The sequence below is a fragment of the Leptonychotes weddellii genome, chromosome 1 (assembly GCF_054177405.1).
Source record: "Leptonychotes weddellii isolate Sample4059 chromosome 1, ASM5417740v2, whole genome shotgun sequence".
NCBI lineage: Eukaryota > Metazoa > Chordata > Mammalia > Carnivora > Phocidae > Leptonychotes > Leptonychotes weddellii.
In genome coordinates this window covers 68,715,491-68,723,430 of record NC_138369.1, presented here as the reverse complement: position 1 = coordinate 68,723,430, position 7,940 = coordinate 68,715,491, and the positions used below count along the sequence as shown (strand labels likewise).

Below are 7,940 nucleotides of genomic sequence, written 5' to 3'. Positions count from 1 at the left end.
GGTATTAAAGAGAGCATGTACTGAATGGAGCACTGGGTGTTATATGCAAACAATGAATCATGGAACACTACATCAAAAACTAGTGATGTAATGTATGGTGATTAACATAAAAAAAATCACATAGAAAGGGATTTACTTAACTTTGAGGGATATCCTCATACTAAACTGTATAATTTTCAATTATCTTTAAAATTGTATCTATTACTGCTAAATAAATGTTTTCTAAGTCCTAAAAAAAAATTTTTTAAAAAAAGACAATTTTGTTTCATGCCTTTGTGCTTATGTTATCTATTAAGTAATAGTAATAAAGCCAAAATTATTGACTTCATAAAGCCACTGACAATAAAGAAATAGGTAATATAAAAATATTTTATTTGGCTTTGAAACACTGTATATGTAAATATATACATATATAAAAACACACATGCAAGGTGTATATATATATATATATATATATAAAACGTTTATATTCAGGAAAAGTGGTCTAAAATTTACTCCTGATAACTCACAAAGTGGATAATCCTCAGGCAAAAATAATCCAGCTTTAGCTTTCTTCAAACAGAGAATTAAATGTTCTCTGGATATATAGACAATAGAGGACAAAAAACAGGGTTGTACATCTCTGGCACATTTCAAGCAGAGCAAAGAAATTCCCAGGAAATCCCCAACCCACTGCCACATTTATTCTGAGCCAAGGTCAAATCAGGAGGGAAGTGAATCGTGCATCCTTAATACCTCCTGAAGCTTCATTCCTAGAACAAAGATAAAGACTTTCCCTAGACTTCACCCCCAAATCAGGGAACAACTTCATATTATCTAAAAGATGATCCAATATGTGTGAATAATAATAAAACCAAGCTAAAAATCCTTCAGCCACTGGGGTTTGTGATCAATTGATTCTGGAATGAGTCATCTCCAGAATAAACTTCCCCGTCTTTCCTAGGATAGACTATGCAAATAGTCCTCACTAGTTTTTCCCTCACTCTGGAGTTGCTAAAATCAGACAATTTTGGTGTTGTTTATAACACAAACCACTATGAATTGTTGGGTAAAGTCCCCATAATCTCAAAGTGGACTGTTTCTACCTGAGGAAAGAGCACGGCTCAGCAATGAGCGAGCTACCCATACAGACATCTGTAAAAGCCAACTTGGTGACTCATTGTTAAGTGGTCATCTTAAAAGAATCATAGTTATGAATCAATTTGCAATCAATTCTCTATAAATGAAAGCCCTGACTAACTTAGTTCAATGAATCATAGAAATCAAGAGGAACAATGTGAAAAATTAAGAAAGAGATAGAGGTGAGGGGAAAATGTGGTATGATGGAGTCAAATTTCATGGCTGACAGTGAGAAACCAGGGAAGATACAATATGCTCCTATTATTGACAGGGGAGAACTGTTTTTTTTTTTAAGTCTGATCTTATTTATTTGTTAATCTTTAGAAAATCTCATTTTTGACTGGCCTCAGACTTAGAGGTACAAGCTCTCAGGGAAGATGGCCTCTGTCCCTCGGCAATCTGTTCCTGGCGTTTTTCTTTGGTCTCCTTCATTGTCTTGGCCAGAAGTTTAGCCTATTCTGCAGCCTCTTCCTTATTTTTCTTAGTACACCGTTTCTTCAGAGCAATACACCATTGTTTGTGTTGGAGGGCACAAGATGCTGAGTCTTGGGTGCTTTGGTTCTAGGTTTCTTACCTTCTTCATTTGGGGGCTTTCTCACAACATACGGGCAGACATCATCTTCTTTAGAGAGACTGAAAAGCTTGTGGATTCTGCTAGCTCTTTTGGAACCCCAGGCGATGAGGCACAGTAATATCAGTAAGTCCAGGAATGTTCTATCCAACCCACCCCCCCCCTTTTTTTTTACAATGACCAGGTTGACAACACTGAGATGGGCATCCACAATATAACCCCAAGCAGATTTGCGCCTTCTCTCTCCAGTCCTCCTTGGTCTGTAGCAGGAATGCCCCTCACTCAGCAGCAGGCGGACACGGCCATGGGTCAGGACAACCTGCTCCGTGGGGAAGCCTTGTTTGTCATCGCCACCACTGATTCGGACCACGTAACCCTTCCATTCTTCACCCACGGCAGCAGCAACAGCTTCTGTGGCCTTATGCTGCTCATAAAAGCTACGAAGTTGGCATTCATCGTCCACTTCAATGAGTTTCTGGCAACCAGTAGCTGGGAAAGAGATGTTCAGCTCCATCCTGAAGCAGCCCACCGCCTCCCAGAAGCCACAAAAAAGAGCAGGAGCATTGTTTTTAAATGGCAAGAAGTACCTGTCTGCTCTGAGAGTACTTAACACTTCCTAAATGCATGACCTAAGTCATTCACTCAGAGAATGTGACCAAGCCCCTTTGAGCTTATAATAATAATAATCACTTGGACATAATGAACTTGACTTTCACTATGAAATAACAAGGCATAAAAGGAACAGAAAGTTCCACTACTTACCCTCCTGCATTTTCTGCTTTATGCAGGGGAAGGAGGAAATGACTCAGCTTCCTCCAAGTTCTGGCCATCTCCATTTCTCCAACTTTTTTCTACGTACATGGTAAAAATCCTATACTCATTCAGCAAATACTTACAGAGCATGTACTATGTGTCTAATAGTTTGAACAAACATACATAACCTATCTTGCCATATTTATTATTAAATATATTTTTCCCAATTGTGTTTCTGACATTTTTCTTTGGTTTTGAACTATATTTTCAACAATTCTTTAAATTTAACTTATGGATATCTTGCATTTAGAGCAAACCATTTTGTAGAATAATTTTCCCATTCCTGAGTTTCCTATCTCTAGGTCAGCTAGAGTTTACCTTTGCATCATTTTTTAGGGAACTTTCTTTGGTAGCTACTTAGCTTATCTTTTCAGAAATGGAACTAAATATATATATATATATATATATATATATATATATATATATATATATGCAAGAATAAAATTCTTGTACCATTCTTATACCAAATCTTTGCCCATATATCCCTGTAATCTATGCTCTTCTAAACTTTAATACTATAGGGGCACCTGGGTGGCTCATTTGGTTGACCGTCTGCCTTTGGCTCAGGTCAGGATCCCAGTGTCCTGGGATTGAGCCCCATGTCAGGCTCCCTGCTTGGCAGGGAGTCTGCTTCTCTTTCTCTCTCTGCCTGTCGCTCCCCCAGTCGTGCTCTCTCTCACCCACTCTCTCTTTCAAATAAATAAATAAAATCTTAAAAAAAAAAAAACTTTAATACTATAGAGAATATCAGAGGGAAATAAGATTCGCCTCCTTTGCAGGCCACATGATTTTCTCCCTGGATGCTTTGGAAGAATTTAAAACTTTTTTAAATTACCAGGATATGGCTAGATACGTTTTCATTAATACAGACACATGCTGCATGAGTGATTTCTACATACATAATCCAGGCTCCCAGAGATCAGACAAGTTTTCTTCTATCATATATCTGAATGTCACTCTCACCCTTTCACTCTGATCTCCTTTTCAGAAACCTCAATTATCTCTGTCTAATCACTACCTTCCGATTCTAAGCTATTCATTTGTCATTAAACTCTTTGTCCTTTTTCTCTCCAACCTGAAAAGTGGGTTCTCCATTTTTCTTTCCACTATTGGCTCTTCTGGGTTTTCCCTACTTATTCAGCCCAGAGGAAGGTAAGGCTTACTCTGGCCTAGTGTTTCCCCCACCAACACTTATTGGGTTCACTTATTTCTCCGGACTGTCCTTGGAATTCTTCTGTCAGATTATGATGCAGAGGGCCGGTTGATGTCAATATCTATTTCCTATGCAGCCTCGAGTAAATGGTACGCAGTGGGAGCCAAGGGCGTTCCCAGTGGAGAAATATCTCCGCACAGCTTCTCCCATCGTTGGTGAAGCTGCACAACTTCCAGTGTTCTGCATCGGGCTTGCTGTTTGCCAGGCATCCACGCCAGGTAACAGCTGTGCCTCTGCCCCCTCCCGTCTCGGTCCTGCTGGACGCCTTCCCTGTGGCTGTTCTGTGAAACCCGCTGCCTCCCACTGCTGTTAGTTCTAGTCCTCTGGGCTGCAGGAGTGGAATAGAAACCCCAAAGTGTGCTCTCTAAGACCCCAAGACCCGCACTGCACATTTCCACCCTGTACTCCACAGAATGGGGAGGGTAAATTCAACCAAGCTCTCCTCCCTGACTGCATCTGAGTGTGGATCCCCCCGTCGTGCTGTCCCGCTCAGAATAATGACAGCACTTACAAACGCTGGAGACTCCCTTTGCCATTAACCGATGGTGAATTGAGCTATAAAACAAAATCCACCATGTGCATTTTAAGTCCTGTATCCAGTTCATCAGTATACCACATATTATCACCTAGAAACCATAACATTACAGTATTATTTTGCAGTAGTGTTGGTTCTTCTCTTGGTACATTTGAATATTCTCCCCTCAGAACACATGACAAAGCTGGAAAATAATCTCCTCTCCTTCTCTGCCAAAACTATCTTCTTACTTTTCTCCTAGTCCTAAACCCAACTGAGGTGTCCTAGGTCAGCAATCCATAGCTCAGGCTGCTGTAAGACACACAGATGCACAGACCATTTGACCTTGCATGCAGGTCACAGACAGACAACCCTTTGTAATAACATTCTTACTTGAGAGTTTGCAAAGTGCTTGCACCTAGGCTATTTCCCTTATTCTTCTTAAGATCTACGTAAGAGAAAACATGAATACTTTGTCTCACAGATCACAGGAATGTTCTCAGCAACCTTTACAGCTCTGCCCCAATAACACCTTTGCCCTGGACATCCTCTGATAAGTCCCCATTACTTAAGTCTCCCCAGACTCTGGCAATCTCTCCAGGCTGCCTTCCAAATTTGCTTGCTTGGGCTTGCAGGTTCTCTGTTACTGATCCTTCACTTTGGGTCACTGGACTAGGAGTGGGCATTTCAGACATCCACTTGCGCCCTGCCCTGCCCTCCCGTAGCCGGCAGCCCTGGTTCCAGTCACACTCTGCTCCATGCCCTCAGCTGTGAGCCAGCCCCTCTCATTCCTACACTGAGTCTGGGCTGAGCCCTGGACTCCCCAGTTACCTAGGAGAGAAAGACAAATATAGATGTGTAAATTAGGCCCCAGAGGAGGCAGAATATACAGTGCGTACATAATCTGCTAGGCCAGGCAGCCCAACTTAGAAATGAAACCAAGTCATCTACTAAGAGTGTGACCCTGGACAAGTGTCTTAACCTTTTAAAGTCTCTATTTCTCAACTAGTAAAAAGATATAATGATAATACATCTTCCTCCCAAAGACTTTTTGCAAATATCAAATGAGATGGGTGTAAGTTAAGTGCTAAGCATATTGCCTGGGCCCTGGTAGGTTGTCATAAATAGTAACTGTCATTATTACTATTATTATTAATAAGGTTAAAGAATGAGTAATGGCAGAGCTAGGAATTGTATCCTCTATCTCTTCATTTCGTTTTTAATAGCACATAATTATAGAAAATTAGTACATGATGGTAGACAGAAATGGTCACTTAATTGCTTTTGTCTAAACGTGGAGAGGCTTGACTACTTTAAGAGCTTACTGGAGGTCAGAAAAATATTACTTGCCCTAGATAAATATTACTTAGCAGTTTCTATTATTTTACTAGACTTCTCTGACAGGGAGCTCAAAAGAAAATATCACTACTGGCAGGTGAATTGAAACACATTTTCTTAGTCCTTGTTGTAAACAAATATATGTTATTAAATCCAATGGATTTCCCCGTGGACTCATGATAGCACACTGCTAAAGGATTCTGGGTGGAATTCCTCTCTCCTGCAGTTAAGCTTTGGAATTACTAAATATAGTCATTCGTGCAATTAACATATGCAATTTTGCAGTAGGTCCTTGGAAGCTGAACATGGCCTAAAGAGGCAGTAGTATTTTTGATGGCCCTTGACGTAAGGGTTACTTCAGAATCTTCCCTAAAGTAATGATGTCCATTAGAGTGCATGGTCCAGAGAGAGGCTTTCAAAGCAGCCCACAATACATGTATCAAGGTCCGTCAGGTAATAAATTATGTGTGTTCCAAGTGAACCATATTAGCACTTCCAGTTTTTCTCAATAGCATATCTGTAGTAGGTTTTTAATTTTATTTGATGGACAAATTGGCCAACGTGTTTACGGTGAGCCACAGTCTTTATGGATTTTGACAGATTATCTTTTGATAGCTTGTAGCAGACGCTGTGCTGCTACAGGAGAGGCGATGTGTTCTTGCTCAGATGATACACTGATCTCACATTTGCAAGCTTTTAAGGCATGCTTCCAGATTTCCTGGCAGGGAGGAAAACTCTGGGGCAACTAGAGCTCTAAACGGATCCAGATAATCTCTCTATCTAAAACGCTTAGTTATGGTTCCTCGGGGCTTACCAGCAGTGGTTTGCACTCTGTTGTCCCAAGGTTCAGCTGGGTGTGATTTTATTCTGACAATGACCCCAAAAAGATGTAAAACCCATGGCAAATTGAACATTAGGCGAGCAAACCTAATCTAGATGAGAGTATAACTACTCTGGGACAGGGACTGTGATAAACATTTCACATTCATGAGCTCATTTGATTCTCATTACAATGCTGTCATGTGGGTGCTATTATTAAGCCCATTTAAAGATGAAGAAACTAGGGCGCCTGGGTGGCTCAGTCATTAAGCGTCTGCCTTCGGCTCAGGTCACGATCCCAGGGTCCTGGGATCGAGACCCGCATCGGGCTCCCTGCTTGGCAGGAAGCCTGCTTCTCCCTCTCCCACTCCCCCTGCTTGTGTTCCCTCTCTCGCTGTGTCTCTGTCAAATAAATAAATAAAATCTTTAAAAAAAAAAAAAAGATGAGGAAACTAAAACTCAAAGGGTCAAGTAACTTCCTCAAGACCAAACTGCAAGCAAGAGGAGGAGGAGGACTTAGCCAGACTGCCTGATTCTAGAACCCCAGCTGTCTGTTAACCAGGGCCCAGCCATACTTGCCTTCCTCTTTTCTGATTCTAGAATATGCCAAAACAAATCCCACACTAGAGTGTTTGCCAACCTAGTGCCTCAGCTGTGAGTACTCTTCTCACTGATGGCTTCTGGTTGTCATTCATAGCTCAGCGTAAATGTTCCCTACTTGGAGAGGGCTTCTCTCTCACATAGGATGCTTAGAGTTGTCTCAAACAAAGGACAACAAAGCTGGGGTAGTTATCCATCATCTCCCATCCATCACCAGCTGAGAGCTGCTCCTAGGGGCTCTTGAGGCCTGCTCTGTGCATAAACAGAAGCTGTGACCTACACAGAAATGATGAGTGCTGAAGAGCAGGCTTTCAAGATGGGCTGGCTTAGAGGTTCACTAATGTCCTCAAGAACCAGATAACTTCCTTCTCTACACTCAGCTATGCTGAGTGTCAGATTTCCTCTCAGGAGTATTTCCTTCATGGCCATAGGCCACCTGCCAAGAACAACTGTCTGCTTACTTCCTCATTCACATCTAGTAAGAGAGACAGACCATCTTTTCCTATTAAGAGCAGAAAACTTCCCAGACATTTCCAGAGAACTCCCCTGCACATCTCACTGCCTCAAACTGGATCATGAGCCCATCCCTGAACAGATCTCTAGTGACAGGAAAATACTATGTGCTGATTGGCTTAGGGCCAGATCCTTAAACCAATCACTGGCAAGTGGATGATGTTACTATGAATGGCTGATATTGATCAGGGCCAACCACTGAAGCTGGTTCACTCAGCCTTCCCCAAGACACATGGACACTTGGGAAGTGGTTTGTTTAGGAAGGAACAGAAGAAAATGGATGCCAATAGGCTATCAAGTATCCACTGCAGTTAATAACCTTGGGGGTATTTTAAGATTTCTCTAAGTCTTTGACATTCTCATTTGTGTAGGGACAAAACTGCATCTTCTAAGTACCGCACACCTCACCGCAGTCAGTATCACATGTCCTGGTCTTACTT

General features: G+C 41.6%; 1 pseudogene; it reads right to left on the bottom strand.

Moving 5' to 3' along the window:
- Nucleotides 1–1,449: 1,449 nt before the first annotated feature.
- LOC145717119 (small ribosomal subunit protein eS6 pseudogene) lies at nucleotides 1,450–2,307 on the bottom strand (annotated as a pseudogene).
- Nucleotides 2,308–7,940: the final 5,633 nt, after the last annotated feature.